This window comes from Salmo salar, chromosome 05, assembly GCF_965601325.2.
Source record: "Salmo salar chromosome 05, fSalSal1, whole genome shotgun sequence".
Classification (NCBI taxonomy): domain Eukaryota; kingdom Metazoa; phylum Chordata; class Actinopteri; order Salmoniformes; family Salmonidae; genus Salmo; species Salmo salar.
In genome coordinates, this window is record NC_138295.1 from 14571983 (window position 1) to 14590830 (window position 18848).

Here is an 18848-nt window from a genome sequence, read left to right on the forward strand (position 1 = left end):
GGGGGAGAGTTACTCCAGAGCACTGGTATTACCACTAGGTGTTACTGTGGTGGGGGAGAGTTACTCCAGAGCACTGGTATTACCACTAGGTGTTACTGTGGTGGGGGAGAGTTACTCCAGAGCACTGGTATTACCACTAGCTGTTACTGTGGTGGGGGAGAGTTACTCCAGAGCACTGGTATTACCACTAGCTGTTACTGTGGTGGGGGAGAGTTACTCCAGAGCACTGGTATTACCACTAGCTGTTACTGTGGTGGGGGAGAGTTACTCCAGAGCACTGGTATTACCACTAGCTGTTACTGTGGTGGGGGAGAGTTACTCCAGAGCACTGGTATTACCACTAGCTGTTACTGTGGTGGGGGAGAGTTACTCCAGAGCACTGGTATTACCACTAGCTGTTACTGTGGTGGGGGAGAGTTACTCCAGAGCACTGGTATTACCACTAGGTGTTACTGTGGTGGGGGAGAGTTACTCCAGAGCACTGGTATTACCACTAGGTGTTACTGTGGTGGGGGAGAGTTACTCCAGAGCACTGGTATTACCACTAGCTGTTACTGTGGTGGGGGAGAGTTACTCCAGAGCACTGGTATTACCACTAGCTGTTACTGTGGTGGGGGAGAGTTACTCCAGAGCACTGGTATTACCACTAGCTGTTACTGTGGTGGGGGAGAGTTACTCCAGAGCACTGGTATTACCACTAGCTGTTACTGTGGTGGGGGAGAGTTACTCCAGAGCACTGGTATTACCACTAGCTGTTACTGTGGTGGGGGAGAGTTACTCCAGAGCACTGGTATTACCACTAGCTGTTACTGTGGTGGGGGAGAGTTACTCCAGAGCACTGGTATTACCACTAGCTGTTACTGTGGTGGGGGAGAGTTACTCCAGAGCACTGGTATTACACTAGGTGTTACTGTGGTGGGGGAGAGTTACTCCAGAGCACTGGTATTACCACTAGGTGTTACTGTGGTGGGGGAGAGTTACTCCAGAGCACTGGTATTACCACTAGGTGTTACTGTGGTGGGGGAGAGTTACTCCAGAGCACTGGTATTACCACTAGCTGTTACTGTGGTGGGGGAGAGTTACTCCAGAGCACTGGTATTACCACTAGCTGTTACTGTGGTGGGGGAGAGTTACTCCAGAGCACTGGTATTACCACTAGCTGTTACTGTGGTGGGGGAGAGTTACTCCAGAGCACTGGTATTACCACTAGCTGTTACTGTGGTGGGGGAGAGTTACTCCAGAGCACTGGTATTACCACTAGCTGTTACTGTGGTGGGGGAGAGTTACTCCAGAGCACTGGTATTACCACTAGCTGTTACTGTGGTGGGGGAGAGTTACTCCAGAGCACTGGTATTACCACTAGCTGTTACTGTGGTGGGGGAGAGTTACTCCAGAGCACTGGTATTACACTAGGTGTTACTGTGGTGGGGGAGAGTTACTCCAGAGCACTGGTATTACCACTAGGTGTTACTGTGGTGGGGGAGAGTTACTCCAGAGCACTGGTATTACCACTAGCTGTTACTGTGGTGGGGGAGAGTTACTCCAGAGCACTGGTATTACCACTAGCTGTTACTGTGGTGGGGGAGAGTTACTCCAGAGCACTGGTATTACCACTAGCTGTTACTGTGGTGGGGGAGAGTTACTCCAGAGCACTGGTATTACCACTAGCTGTTACTGTGGTGGGGGAGAGTTACTCCAGAGCACTGGTATTACCACTAGCTGTTACTGTGGTGGGGGAGAGTTACTCCAGAGCACTGGTATTACCACTAGCTGTTACTGTGGTGGGGGAGAGTTACTCCAGAGCACTGGTATTACCACTAGGTGTTACTGTGGTGGGGGAGAGTTACTCCAGAGCACTGGTATTACCACTAGGTGTTACTGTGGTGGGGGAGAGTTACTCCAGAGCACTGGTATTACCACTAGCTGTTACTGTGGTGGGGGAGAGTTACTCCAGAGCACTGGTATTACCACTAGCTGTTACTGTGGTGGGGGAGAGTTACTCCAGAGCACTGGTATTACCACTAGCTGTTACTGTGGTGGGGGAGAGTTACTCCAGAGCACTGGTATTACCACTAGGTGTTACTGTGGTGGGGGAGAGTTACTCCAGAGCACTGGTATTACCACTAGCTGTTACTGTGGTGGGGGAGAGTTACTCCAGAGCACTGGTATTACCACTAGCTGTTACTGTGGTGGGGGAGAGTTACTCCAGAGCACTGGTATTACCACTAGCTGTTACTGTGGTGGGGGAGAGTTACTCCAGAGCACTGGTATTACCACTAGCTGTTACTGTGGTGGGGGAGAGTTACTCCAGAGCACTGGTATTACCACTAGCTGTTACTGTGGTGGGGGAGAGTTACTCCAGAGCACTGGTATTACCACTAGCTGTTACTGTGGTGGGGGAGAGTTACTCCAGAGCACTGGTATTACCACTAGGTGTTACTGTGGTGGGGGAGAGTTACTCCAGAGCACTGGTATTACCACTAGGTGTTACTGTGGTGGGGGAGAGTTACTCCAGAGCACTGGTATTACCACTAGGTGTTACTGTGGTGGGGGAGAGTTACTCCAGAGCACTGGTATTACCACTAGCTGTTACTGTGGTGGGGGAGAGTTACTCCAGAGCACTGGTATTACCACTAGCTGTTACTGTGGTGGGGGAGAGTTACTCCAGAGCACTGGTATTACCACTAGCTGTTACTGTGGTGGGGGAGAGTTACTCCAGAGCACTGGTATTACCACTAGCTGTTACTGTGGTGGGGGAGAGTTACTCCAGAGCACTGGTATTACCACTAGCTGTTACTGTGGTGGGGGAGAGTTACTCCAGAGCACTGGTATTACCACTAGCTGTTACTGTGGTGGGGGAGAGTTACTCCAGAGCACTGGTATTACCACTAGCTGTTACTGTGGTGGGGGAGAGTTACTCCAGAGCACTGGTATTACCACTAGCTGTTACTGTGGTGGGGGAGAGTTACTCCAGAGCACTGGTATTACCACTAGCTGTTACTGTGGTGGGGGAGAGTTACTCCAGAGCACTGGTATTACCACTAGGTGTTACTGTGGTGGGGGAGAGTTACTCCAGAGCACTGGTATTACCACTAGCTGTTACTGTGGTGGGGGAGAGTTACTCCAGAGCACTGGTATTACCACTAGGTGTTACTGTGGTGGGGGAGAGTTACTCCAGAGCACTGGTATTACCACTAGCTGTTACTGTGGTGGGGGAGAGTTACTCCAGAGCACTGGTATTACCACTAGCTGTTACTGTGGTGGGGGAGAGTTACTCCAGAGCACTGGTATTACCACTAGCTGTTACTGTGGTGGGGGAGAGTTACTCCAGAGCACTGGTATTACCACTAGGTGTTACTGTGGTGGGGGAGAGTTACTCCAGAGCACTGGTATTACCACTAGGTGTTGCTGTGGTGGGGGAGAGTTACTCCAGAGCACTGGTATTACCACTAGGTGTTACTGTGGTGGGGGAGAGTTACTCCAGAGCACTGATATTACCACTAGCTGTTACTGTGGTGGGGGAGAGTTACTCCAGAGCACTGATATTACCACTAGCTGTTACTGTGGTGGGGGAGAGTTACTCCAGAGCACTGGTATTACCACTAGCTGTTACTGTGGTGGGGGAGAGTTACTCCAGAGCACTGGTATTACCACTAGCTGTTACTGTGGTGGGGGAGAGTTACTCCAGAGCACTGGTATTACCACTAGCTGTTACTGTGGTGGGGGAGAGTTACTCCAGCGCACTGGTATTACCACTAGCTGTTACTGTGGTGGGGGAGAGTTACTCCAGAGCACTGGTATTACCACTAGGTGTTACTGTGGTGGGGGAGAGTTACTCCAGAGCACTGGTATTACCACTAGGTGTTACTGTGGTGGGGGAGAGTTACTCCAGAGCACTGGTATTACACTAGGTGTTACTGTGGTGGGGGAGAGTTACTCCTGAGCACTGGTATTACCACTAGGTGTTACTGTGGTGAGGGAGAGTTACTCCAGAGCACTGGTAGTACACTAGGTGTTACTGTGGTGGGGGAGAGTTACTCCAGAGCACTGGTTCCACCACTAGGTGTTACTGTGGTGGGGGAGAGTTACTCCAGAGCACTGGTATTACCACTAGCTGTTACTGTGGTGGGGGAGAGTTACTCCAGAGCACTGGTATTACCACTAGCTGTTACTGTGGTGGGGGAGAGTTACTCCAGAGCACTGGTATTACCACTAGGTGTTACTGTGGTGGGGGAGAGTTACTCCAGAGCACTGGTATTACCACTAGCTGTTACTGTGGTGGGGGAGAGTTACTCCAGAGCACTGGTATTACCACTAGCTGTTACTGTGGTGGGGGAGAGTTACTCCAGAGCCCTGGTATTACACTAGGTGTTACTGTGGTGGGGGAGAGTTACTCCAGAGCACTGGTATTACCACTAGGTGTTACTGTGGTGGGGGAGAGTTACTCCAGAGCACTGGTATTACCACTAGCTGTTACTGTGGTGGGGGAGAGTTACTCCAGAGCACTGGTATTACCACTAGCTGTTACTGTGGTGGGGGAGAGTTACTCCAGAGCACTGGTATTACCACTAGCTGTTACTGTGGTGGGGGAGAGTTACTCCAGAGCACTGGTATTACCACTAGCTGTTACTGTGGTGGGGGAGAGTTACTCCAGAGCACTGGTATTACACTAGGTGTTACTGTGGTGGGGGAGAGTTACTCCAGAGCACTGGTATTACCACTAGCTGTTACTGTGGTGGAGGAGAGTTACTCCAGAGCACTGGTATTACCACTAGCTGTTACTGTGGTGGGGGAGAGTTACTCCAGAGCACTGGTATTACCACTAGGTGTTACTGTGGTGGGGGAGAGTTACTCCAGAGCACTGGTATTACCACTAGGTGTTGCTGTGGTGGGGGAGAGTTACTCCAGAGCACTGATATTACCACTAGGTGTTACTGTGGTGGGGGAGAGTTACTCCAGAGCACTGGTATTACCACTAGCTGTTACTGTGGTGGGGGAGAGTTACTCCAGAGCACTGGTATTACCACTAGCTGTTACTGTGGTGGGGGAGAGTTACTCCAGAGCACTGGTATTACCACTAGCTGTTACTGTGGTGGGGGAGAGTTACTCCAGAGCACTGGTATTACCACTAGCTGTTACTGTGGTGGGGGAGAGTTACTCCAGAGCACTGGTATTACCACTAGCTGTTACTGTGGTGGGGGAGAGTTACTCCAGAGCACTGGTATTACCACTAGCTGTTACTGTGGTGGGGGAGAGTTACTCCAGAGCACTGGTATTACCACTAGCTGTTACTGTGGTGGGGGAGAGTTACTCCAGAGCCCTGGTATTACCACTAGGTGTTACTGTGGTGGGGGAGAGTTACTCCAGAGCACTGGTATTACCACTAGGTGTTACTGTGGTGGGGGAGAGTTACTCCAGAGCACTGGTATTACCACTAGCTGTTACTGTGGTGGGGGAGAGTTACTCCAGAGCACTGGTATTACCACTAGCTGTTACTGTGGTGGGGGAGAGTTACTCCAGAGCACTGGTATTACCACTAGCTGTTACTGTGGTGGGGGAGAGTTACTCCAGAGCACTGGTATTACCACTAGCTGTTACTGTGGTGGGGGAGAGTTACTCCAGAGCACTGGTATTACCACTAGCTGTTACTGTGGTGGGGGAGAGTTACTCCAGAGCACTGGTATTACCACTAGCTGTTACTGTGGTGGAGGAGAGTTACTCCAGAGCACTGGTATTACCACTAGCTGTTACTGTGGTGGGGGAGAGTTACTCCAGAGCACTGGTATTACCACTAGGTGTTACTGTGGTGGGGGAGAGTTACTCCAGAGCACTGGTATTACCACTAGGTGTTGCTGTGGTGGGGGAGAGTTACTCCAGAGCACTGATATTACCACTAGGTGTTACTGTGGTGGGGGAGAGTTACTCCAGAGCACTGATATTACCACTAGCTGTTACTGTGGTGGGGGAGAGTTACTCCAGAGCACTGATATTACCACTAGCTGTTACTGTGGTGGGGGAGAGTTACTCCAGAGCACTGGTATTACCACTAGCTGTTACTGTGGTGGGGGAGAGTTACTCCAGAGCACTGGTATTACCACTAGCTGTTACTGTGGTGGGGGAGAGTTACTCCAGAGCACTGGTATTACCACTAGCTGTTACTGTGGTGGGGGAGAGTTACTCCAGCGCACTGGTATTACCACTAGCTGTTACTGTGGTGGGGGAGAGTTACTCCAGAGCACTGGTATTACCACTAGCTGTTACTGTGGTGGGGGAGAGTTACTCCAGAGCACTGGTATTACACTAGGTGTTACTGTGGTGGGGGAGAGTTACTCCAGAGCACTGGTATTACCACTAGGTGTTACTGTGGTGGGGGAGAGTTACTCCAGAGCACTGGTATTACCACTAGGTGTTACTGTGGTGGGGGAGAGTTACTCCAGAGCACTGGTATTACCACTAGGTGTTACTGTGGTGGGGGAGAGTTACTCCAGAGCACTGGTATTACCACTAGGTGTTGCTGTGGTGGGGGAGAGTTACTCCAGAGCCCTGGTATTACCACTAGCTGTTACTGTGGTGGGGGAGAGTTACTCCAGAGCACTGGTATTACCACTAGCTGTTACTGTGGTGGGGGAGAGTTACTCCAGAGCACTGGTATTACCACTAGCTGTTACTGTGGTGGGGGAGAGTTACTCCAGAGCACTGGTATTACCACTAGCTGTTACTGTGGTGGGGGAGAGTTACTCCAGAGCACTGGTATTACACTAGGTGTTACTGTGGTGGGGGAGAGTTACTCCAGAGCACTGGTATTACCACTAGGTGTTACTGTGGTGGGGGAGAGTTACTCCAGAGCACTGGTATTACCACTAGGTGTTACTGTGGTGGGGGAGAGTTACTCCAGAGCACTGGTATTACCACTAGGTGTTACTGTGGTGGGGGAGAGTTACTCCAGAGCACTGGTATTACCACTAGGTGTTGCTGTGGTGGGGGAGAGTTACTCCAGAGCACTGGTATTACCACTAGCTGTTACTGTGGTGGGGGAGAGTTACTCCAGAGCACTGGTATTACCACTAGCTGTTACTGTGGTGGGGGAGAGTTACTCCAGAGCACTGGTATTACCACTAGCTGTTACTGTGGTGGGGGAGAGTTACTCCAGAGCACTGGTATTACCACTAGGTGTTACTGTGGTGAGGGAGAGTTACTCCAGAGCACTGGTAGTACACTAGGTGTTACTGTGGTGGGGGAGAGTTACTCCAGAGCACTGGTTCCACCACTAGGTGTTACTGTGGTGGGGGAGAGTTACTCCAGAGCACTGGTATTACCACTAGCTGTTACTGTGGTGGGGGAGAGTTACTCCAGAGCACTGGTATTACCACTAGCTGTTACTGTGGTGGGGGAGAGTTACTCCAGAGCACTGGTATTACCACTAGGTGTTACTGTGGTGGGGGAGAGTTACTCCAGAGCACTGGTATTACCACTAGCTGTTACTGTGGTGGGGGAGAGTTACTCCAGAGCACTGGTATTACCACTAGCTGTTACTGTGGTGGGGGAGAGTTACTCCAGAGCACTGGTATTACCACTAGGTGTTACTGTGGTGGGGGAGAGTTACTCCAGAGCACTGGTATTACCACTAGGTGTTACTGTGGTGGGGGAGAGTTACTCCAGAGCACTGGTATTACCACTAGCTGTTACTGTGCTGGGGGAGAGTTACTCCAGAGCACTGGTATTACCACTAGCTGTTACTGTGGTGGGGGAGAGTTACTCCAGAGCACTGGTATTACCACTAGCTGTTACTGTGGTGGGGGAGAGTTACTCCAGAGCACTGGTATTACCACTAGCTGTTACTGTGGTGGGGGAGAGTTACTCCAGAGCACTGGTATTACCACTAGCTGTTACTGTGGTGGGGGAGAGTTACTCCAGAGCACTGGTATTACCACTAGCTGTTACTGTGGTGGAGGAGAGTTACTCCAGAGCACTGGTATTACCACTAGCTGTTACTGTGGTGGGGGAGAGTTACTCCAGAGCACTGGTATTACCACTAGGTGTTACTGTGGTGGGGGAGAGTTACTCCAGAGCACTGGTATTACCACTAGGTGTTGCTGTGGTGGGGGAGAGTTACTCCAGAGCACTGATATTACCACTAGGTGTTACTGTGGTGGGGGAGAGTTACTCCAGAGCACTGATATTACCACTAGCTGTTACTGTGGTGGGGGAGAGTTACTCCAGAGCACTGATATTACCACTAGCTGTTACTGTGGTGGGGGAGAGTTACTCCAGAGCACTGGTATTACCACTAGCTGTTACTGTGGTGGGGGAGAGTTACTCCAGAGCACTGGTATTACCACTAGCTGTTACTGTGGTGGGGGAGAGTTACTCCAGAGCACTGGTATTACCACTAGCTGTTACTGTGGTGGGGGAGAGTTACTCCAGCGCACTGGTATTACCACTAGCTGTTACTGTGGTGGGGGAGAGTTACTCCAGAGCACTGGTATAACCACTAGCTGTTACTGTGGTGGGGGAGAGTTACTCCAGAGCACTGGTATTACACTAGGTGTTACTGTGGTGGGGGAGAGTTACTCCAGAGCACTGGTATTACCACTAGGTGTTACTGTGGTGGGGGAGAGTTACTCCAGAGCACTGGTATTACCACTAGGTGTTACTGTGGTGGGGGAGAGTTACTCCAGAGCACTGGTATTACCACTAGGTGTTACTGTGGTGGGGGAGAGTTACTCCAGAGCACTGGTATTACACTAGGTGTTACTGTGGTGGGGGAGAGTTACTCCAGAGCACTGGTATTACCACTAGGTGTTACTGTGGTGGGGGAGAGTTACTCCAGAGCACTGGTATTACCACTAGCTGTTACTGTGGTGGGGGAGAGTTACTCCAGAGCACTGGTATTACCACTAGCTGTTACTGTGGTGGGGGAGAGTTACTCCAGAGCCCTGGTATTACCACTAGCTGTTACTGTGGTGGGGGAGAGTTACTCCAGAGCACTGGTATTACCACTAGGTGTTACTGTGGTGGGGGAGAGTTACTCCAGAGCACTGGTATTACCACTAGCTGTTACTGTGGTGGGGGAGAGTTACTCCAGAGCACTGGTATTACCACTAGCTGTTACTGTGGTGGGGGAGAGTTACTCCAGAGCACTGGTATTACCACTAGGTGTTACTGTGGTGGGGGAGAGTTACTCCAGAGCACTGGTATTACCACTAGCTGTTACTGTGGTGGGGGAGAGTTACTCCAGAGCACTGGTATTACCACTAGCTGTTACTGTGGTGGGGGAGAGTTACTCCAGAGCACTGGTATTACCACTAGCTGTTACTGTGGTGGGGGAGAGTTACTCCAGAGCACTGGTATTACCACTAGCTGTTACTGTGGTGGGGGAGAGTTACTCCAGAGCACTGGTATTACCACTAGCTGTTACTGTGGTGGGGGAGAGTTACTCCAGAGCACTGGTATTACCACTAGCTGTTACTGTGGTGGGGGAGAGTTACTCCAGAGCACTGGTATTACCACTAGGTGTTACTGTGGTGGGGGAGAGTTACTCCAGAGCACTGGTATTACCACTAGCTGTTACTGTGGTGGGGGAGAGTTACTCCAGAGCACTGGTATTACCACTAGCTGTTACTGTGGTGGGGGAGAGTTACTCCAGAGCACTGGTATTACCACTAGCTGTTACTGTGGTGGGGGAGAGTTACTCCAGAGCACTGGTATTACCACTAGCTGTTACTGTGGTGGGGGAGAGTTACTCCAGAGCACTGGTATTACCACTAGCTGTTACTGTGGTGGGGGAGAGTTACTCCAGAGCACTGGTATTACCACTAGCTGTTACTGTGGTGGGGGAGAGTTACTCCAGAGCACTGGTATTACCACTAGCTGTTACTGTGGTGGGGGAGAGTTACTCCAGAGCACTGGTATTACCACTAGCTGTTACTGTGGTGGGGGAGAGTTACTCCAGAGCACTGGTATTACCACTAGGTGTTACTGTGGTGGGGGAGAGTTACTCCAGAGCACTGGTATTACCACTAGGTGTTGCTGTGGTGGGGGAGAGTTACTCCAGAGCACTGGTATTACCACTAGCTGTTACTGTGGTGGGGGAGAGTTACTCCAGAGCACTGGTATTACCACTAGGTGTTACTGTGGTGGGGGAGAGTTACTCCAGAGCACTGGTATTACCACTAGGTGTTGCTGTGGTGGGGGAGAGTTACTCCAGAGCACTGATATTACCACTAGGTGTTACTGTGGTGGGGGAGAGTTACTCCAGAGCACTGATATTACCACTAGCTGTTACTGTGGTGGGGGAGAGTTACTCCAGAGCACTGATATTACCACTAGCTGTTACTGTGGTGGGGGAGAGTTACTCCAGAGCACTGGTATTACCACTAGCTGTTACTGTGGTGGGGGAGAGTTACTCCAGATCACTGGTATTACCACTAGCTGTTACTGTGGTGGGCGAGAGTTACTCCAGAGCACTGGTATTACCACTAGCTGTTACTGTGGTGGGGGAGAGTTACTCCAGCGCACTGGTATTACCACTAGCTGTTACTGTGGTGGGGGAGAGTTACTCCAGAGCACTGGTATTACCACTAGCTGTTACTGTGGTGGGGGAGAGTTACTCCAGAGCCCTGGTATTACACTAGGTGTTACTGTGGTGGGGGAGAGTTACTCCAGAGCACTGGTATTACCACTAGGTGTTACTGTGGTGGGGGAGAGTTACTCCAGAGCACTGGTATTACCACTAGCTGTTACTGTGGTGGGGGAGAGTTACTCCAGAGCACTGGTATTACCACTAGGTGTTACTGTGGTGGGGGAGAGTTACTCCAGAGCACTGGTATTACCACTAGCTGTTACTGTGGTGGGGGAGAGTTACTCCAGAGCACTGGTATTACCACTAGCTGTTACTGTGGTGGGGGAGAGTTACTCCAGAGCACTGGTATTACCACTAGCTGTTACTGTGGTGGGGGAGAGTTACTCCAGAGCACTGGTATTACAATATTTTTATGAAGTACTTTACACCACTGCCTGTGGAGACATTTGGGGAAGATATTTCCCTCCGTGTTCTGTACTTTAGCTTAGTGGTCTCTTGACTCCTCCGTCTCTCAGACATTCTCTCAGTTACCCTTCTCTCTCTCTCTCCCTCTCTGTCACTTTCTCTCTGTCACTCTTTCTCTCTCCTTCTCTGTCACTCATTCTCTCTTTCTCCCCCTCTCAGTCACTCTTTCTCTCTCTGTCACTTCCTCTCAGTCACTCTTTCTCTCCCTCTCTGTCACTCTTTTTCTTTCTCCCTCTCTCAGTCACTCGCTCTTTCCCTCTCTAGCTCTCTCTCGCTCTGGAAACTCACTGTGGCTAAATCGAGGCAGTCGAGACTTGTGATTGGCTAAGACAGGAAGGAACTAGGTCTTGCGATGATGTTACAGTGATGCCCCCCCCCCCCCCCCCCCCTCAGAATGATGTTTAGTAAACATGAGAGAGCAGTGTTGACAGTAGCTGTCAGGTTCCAGCAGGAAAGACCCATGACGATGTGCGGTTATGACCACAGAGCATGCGTCTCAAATGGCACCCTATTCCCTAAGCCCTATGGCCCCTGGTAAAATGAAGTGCACTAAATATGGAATAGGGTGCCATTTGGGACGTAGAAGTTACAGAGTATGACTCACTGCTCTTTTATAGACCTGGCCGACACTCGTCCCTCTCACTCAGACCGCTCACATTACAACACCAGTCTGGGACGATGGTGAAGTGGTACTGTTCTTTCCAATCAGAGTTGCTCTCTCTGTGTCTCTTTCTCTGTATAGAGCAAGTGAACAGCAAACTTGGTTTCAAAAAATGTGTAAAGCAACACCTCAGAGCACAAGGCCTCTCCTCCATGTGACCTACTTGTTGTGTGTAAGTACTGACATGTGACCTACTTGTTGTGTGTAAGTAGAGACACACAATGTTTTTAAATCTATGTAAATTGTATAGTCCTTTGTCTGTAATGCCTTTTCGTTATGTATCAGACCTCAGTAAGAATAACTGTCACCATTGGTGAAAGCTAATGGGAATTCTAATAAAAAAAATACTAAATGATCTCTCTCTCCTTTTTGTCTCTGCTTGTGCGTGCATGATACCTCGCCACTACCCTTGGGACATAATTATGTTGGAGTTTAAGTAATTTAACAGCAGGTGTTTCACCCAAGGTCCCCTACAGTATGTTTCAACAGAGTATGTCTCTTTCCTGCTGTGTCACTGTTAAATGTGACCTGTCATGTGGTCAACAACACACATGATCTATTCCACTAGGAACACACATGATCTATTATACTAGGAACACACATGATCTACTCCACTAGGAACACACATTATCTACTATACTAGGAACACACATGATCTACTCCACTAGGAACACACATGATCTACTCCACTAGGAACACACATGATCTACTCCACTAGGAACACACATGATCTATTCCACAAGGAACACACATGATCTACTCCAGTAGGAACACCCATGATCTACTCCACTAGGAACACACATGATTTACTCCACTAGGAACACACATGATCTACTATACTAGGAACACCCATGATCTACTCCACTAGGAACACACATGATCTACTCCACTAGGAACACACAAGATCTACTCCACTAGGAACACACATGATCTACTCCACTAGGAACACACATGATCTACTATACTAGGAACACCCATGATCTACTCCACTAGGAACACACATGATTTACTCCACTAGGAACACACATGATCTACTATACTAGGAACACACATGATCTACTCCACTAGGAACACACATGATCTACTCCACTAGGAACACACATGATCTACTCCACTAGGAACACACATGATCTACTCCACTAGGAACACACAGGATCTATTCCACTAGGAACACACAAGATCTACTCCACTAGGAACACACATGATCTACTCCACTAGGAACACACATGATCTACTATACTAGGAACACCCATGATCTACTCCACTAGGAACACACATGATTTACTCCACTAGGAACACACATGATCTACTATACTAGGAACACACATGATCTACTCCACTAGGAACACACATGATCTACTCCACTAGGAACACACATGATCTACTCCACTAGGAACACACATGATCTACTATACTAGGAACACACATGATCTACTCCACTAGGAACACACAGGATCTACTCCACTAGGAACACACATGATCTACTCCACTGGGAACACACATGATCTACTCCACTAGGAACACACATGATCTACTCCACTAGGAACACACATGATCTACTATACTAGGAACACACATGATCTACTCCACTAGGAACACACATGATCTACTCCACTGGGAACACACATGATCTACTCCACTAGGAACACACATGATCTACTATACTAGGAACACACATGATCTACTCCACTAGGAACACACAGGATCTACTCCACTAGGAACACACATGATCTACTCCACTAGGAACACACATGATCTACTCCACTAGGAACACACATGATCTATTCCACTAGGAACACACATGATCTACTCCACTAGGAACACACATGATCTATTCCACTAGGAACACACATGACCTACTCCACTAGGAACACACATGATCTACTATACTAGGAACACACATGATCTACTCCACTAGGAACACACAGGATCTACTCCACTAGGAACACACATGTTCTATTCCACTAGGAACACACATGATCTATTATACTAGGAACACACATGATCTACTCCACTAGGAACACACATTATCTACTATACTAGGAACACACATTATCTACTCCACTAGGAACACACATGATCTACTCCACTAGGAACACACATGATCTACTATACTAGGAACACACATGATCTACTCCACTAGGAACACACATGATCTACTCCACTAGGAACACACATGATCTACTCCACTAGGAACACACATGATCTACTCCACTAGGAACACACATGATCTACTATACTAGGAACACACATGATCTATTCCACTAGGAACACACACGATCTATTCCACTAGGAACACACATGATCTACTCCACTAGGAACACCCATAATCTACTCCACTAGGAACACACATGATCTATTCCACTAGGAACACACATGATCTACTCCACTAGGAACACACATGATCTACTCCACTAGGAACACACATGATCTACTATACTAGGAACACACATGATCTACTCCACTAGGAACACACAGGATCTACTCCACTAGGAACACACATGATCTACTCCACTAGGAACACACATGATCTACTCCACTAGGAACACACATGATCTATTCCACTAGGAACACACATGATCTATTCCACTAGGAACACACATGATCTACTCCACTAGGAACACACACGATCTATTCCACTAGGAACACACATGACCTACTCCACTAGGAACACACATGATCTACTATACTAGGAACACACATGATCTACTCCACTAGGAACACACAGGATCTACTCCACTAGGAACACACATGTTCTATTCCACTAGGAACACACATGATCTATTATACTAGGAACACACATGATCTACTCCACTAGGAACACACATTATCTACTATACTAGGAACACACATTATCTACTCCACTAGGAACACACATGATCTACTCCACTAGGAACACACATGATCTACTATACTAGGAACACACATGATCTACTCCACTAGGAACACACATGATCTACTCCACTAGGAACACACATGATCTACTCCACTAGGAACACACATGATCTACTCCACTAGGAACACACATGATCTACTATACTAGGAACACACATGATCTATTCCACTAGGAACACACACGATCTATTCCACTAGGAACACACATGATCTACTCCACTAGGAACACCCATAATCTACTCCACTAGGAACACACATGATCTATTCCACTAGGAACACACATGATCTACTCCACTAGGAACACACATGATCTACTCCACTAGGAACACACATGATCTACTATACTAGGAACACACATGATCTACTCCACTAGGAACACACAGGATCCACTCCACTAGGAACACACATGATCTACTCCACTAGGAACACACATGATCTACTCCACTAGGAACACACATGATCTATTCCACTAGGAACACACATGATCTATTCCACTAGGAACACACATGATCTACTCCACTAGGAACACACATGATCTACTATACTAGGAACACACATGATCTATTCCACTAGGAACACACATGATCTACTCCACTAGGAACACACATGATCTACTCCACTAGGAACACACATGATCTACTCCACTAGGAACACACATGATCTACTATACTAGGAACACACATGATCTACTCCACTAGGAACACACAGGATCTACTCCACTAGGAACACACATGATCTACTCCACTAGGAACACACATGATCTATTATACTAGGAACACACATGATCTACTCCACTAGGAACACACAGGATCTACTCCACTAGGAACACACAGGATCTACTCCACTAGGAACACACATGATCTACTCCACTAGGAACACACATGATCTATTATACTAGGAACACACATGATCTACTCCACTAGGAACACACAGGATCTACTCCACTAGGAACACACAGGATCTACTCCACTAGGAACACACATGATCTACTCCACTAGGAACACACATGATCTACTCCACTAGGAACACACATGATCTACTCCACTAGGAACACACATGATCTACTATACTAGGAACACACATGATCTACTCCACTAGGAACACACAGGATCTACTCCACTAGGAACACACATGATCTACTCCACTAGGAACACACATGATCTACTATACTAGGAACACACATGATCTATTCCACAAGGAACACACATGATCTACTCCACTAGGAACACACATGATCTATTATACTAGGAACACACATGATCTACTCCACTAGGAACACACAGGATCTACTCCACTAGGAACACACAGGATCTACTCCACTAGGAACACACATGATCTACTCCACTAGGAACACACATGATCTATTATACTAGGAACACACATGATCTACTCCACTAGGAACACACAGGATCTACTCCACTAGGAACACACAGGATCTACTCCACTAGGAACACACATGATCTACTCCACTAGGAACACACATGATCTACTCCACTAGGAACACACATGATCTACTCCACTAGGAACACACATGATCTACTCCACTAGGAACACACATGATCTACTATACTAGGAACACACATGATCTACTCCACTAGGAACACACAGGATCTACTATACTAGGAACACACATGATCTACTCCACTAGGAACACACATGATCTACTCCACTAGGAACACACATGATCTACTCCACTAGGAACACACATGATCTACTCCACTAGGAACACACATGATCTACTCCACTAGGAACACACATGATCTATTCCACTAGGAACACACATGATCTATTCCACTAGGAACACACATGATCTACTCCACTAGGAACACACATGATCTACTCCACTAGGAACACACATGATCTACTCCACTAGGAACACACATGATCTACTCCACTAGGAACACACATGATCTACTCCACTAGGAACACACATGATCTACTATACTAGGAACACACAGTGATCTACTATACTAGGAACACACATGATCTACTCCACTAGGAACACACATGATCTACTCCACTAGGAACACACATGATCTACTCCACTAGGAACACACATGATCTACTCCACTAGGAACACACATGATCTACTCCACTAGGAACACACATGATCTATTCCACTAGGAACACACATGATCTATTCCACTAGGAACACACATGATCTACTCCACTAGGAACACACATGATCTACTCCACTAGGAACACACATGATCTACTCCACTAGGAACACACATGATCTATTCCACTAGGAACACACATGATCTACTCCACTAGGAACACACATGATCTACTCCACTAGGAACACACATGATCTACTCCACTAGGAACACACATGATCTACTCCACTAGGAACACACATGATCTATTCCACTAGGAACACACATGATCTACTCCACTAGGAACACACATGATCTACTCCACTAGGAACTCATCTAGCTGTTCTGGCTGAGCCAGGACTGTAGGTTTGTACCTTTACATTATGAGCAGCTTCTGTAGGGTTTGTCTGACCGGGCCTCACCTGTCCTTCCCCAGACGTTGGGATGAGACCATATCACAACCTGAGGTTGTACCTGAGACTGTTCTGTCATTTCAGGGCAGAGGGAGGCAGCTGGCCACATTCCCATTCTTAGCATCTAATTGGCTGATTAAATGGTAACTTTGCGCACTTGCCAATGTAAAGACAGTCTCAGCAGGGAAGTGCTGTCTGTGGTGGAGCTTTGTCTCTGCTAATGCTGTGCATACAGCGTCCCTGAGGACTTGAAACATTCATTAAAGTATACTGTACTTTGTGTACTTATAATTTACAAAGCTTTTGGGAAAATATAAGCTCCTCGTTGTGGAATTTGTTTGCAGTGAATTCATATGTGATACAAGTTGCAACCGTGTAACACAATGAAGAGATTGTTCCCAATTATTAGCCAATATGCCCAATTTATTGTGGAGGGTGAAACTGTAATATTTGTATGTTTGCAGAATGTTCTTGAGAAAGCCTCTGAAAAAACGAAATAAAATATTATGGAGCAACATTGCAGAGAGAACATGCAGGGCAAAGAGCAGAGAGCAAGGATACACCTTTATATGCTAAAATCTGATGATTTCCTTGTTGGGAGAGTGTGAGTATGTCTGTGTTTGTTTACAGCTGCACCTGGTGGTGTTCCGTAGGCAGACACCATGCTGTCATTCTCAGCTAAATCAAACTATTCCGTTGACCTTCAGGGAAGATATCTCCGTCCTGGTGCTGTACTTTGTCTTAATGGTTTCTTTACTCCTTCCTCCCTCCGTTTCTCTCACTCTCTCTCTCACTCAGTCACTCTTTCTCTCTCTCCCCCCCTTTCTCACTTTCCTGCTGTCTCTCTTAATTCAATTCAAATCAAATGGCTTTATTGGCATGGGAAACATATGTTAACATTGCCAAAGCAAATGGAAGAGACAATGAACAAAATGGAAATAAACAAGGGAAACATTTGTTAACAATACATTCCTAATAGTAATAAAATAATTAAGACATTTAAAATGTTATATTATTGTCTATGTACAGTGCTGTAACAATGTGCAAGTAGTTGAAGAATGAGAAGGAAAATAAATAAACAGAAACAAGTAGGTTGTATTTACAATGTTGTTTGTGCTCCACTCGTTTCCCTTTTCTCATGGCAACAGGCCACAGATATCTCGACAAACAGCCTATCTGGGTTACAATGTACTCTTCTGGGCTGAGTCCCTAAAGGCACCCCAGTCTCAGTCTCTCAGTCTCAGTCTCTCAGTCTCTCAGTCTCAGTCTCTCAGTCTCTCAGTCTCTGTCTCAGTCTCTCAGTCTCTGACTCAGTCTCTCTGTCTCAGTCTCAGTCTCAGTCTGTCTCTCAGTCTCTCTGTCTCAGTCTCTCTGTCTCAGTCTCTCAGTCTCTCTGTCTCAGTCTCTCTGTCTCAGTCTCAGTCTCTCTATCTCAGTCTCAGTCTCAGTCTGTCTCTCAGTCTCTCTGTCTCAGTCTCTCAGTCTTAGTCTGTCTCTCTGTCTCAGTCTCAGTCTCTCTGTCTCTCAGTCTCAGTCTGTCTCTCAGTCTCTCTGTCTCAGTCTCTCAGTCTTAGTCTGTCTCTCAGTCTCTGTCTCAGTCTCTCTGTCTCTAAGTCTCTGTCTCAGTCTCTCTGTCTCAGTCTCTCTGTCTCTCGGTCTTTCTCTCTGTCTCTCAGTCTGTCTCTCTGTCTCTCAGTCTGTCTCTCTGTCTCTCTGTCTCTCTGTCTCTCAGTCTC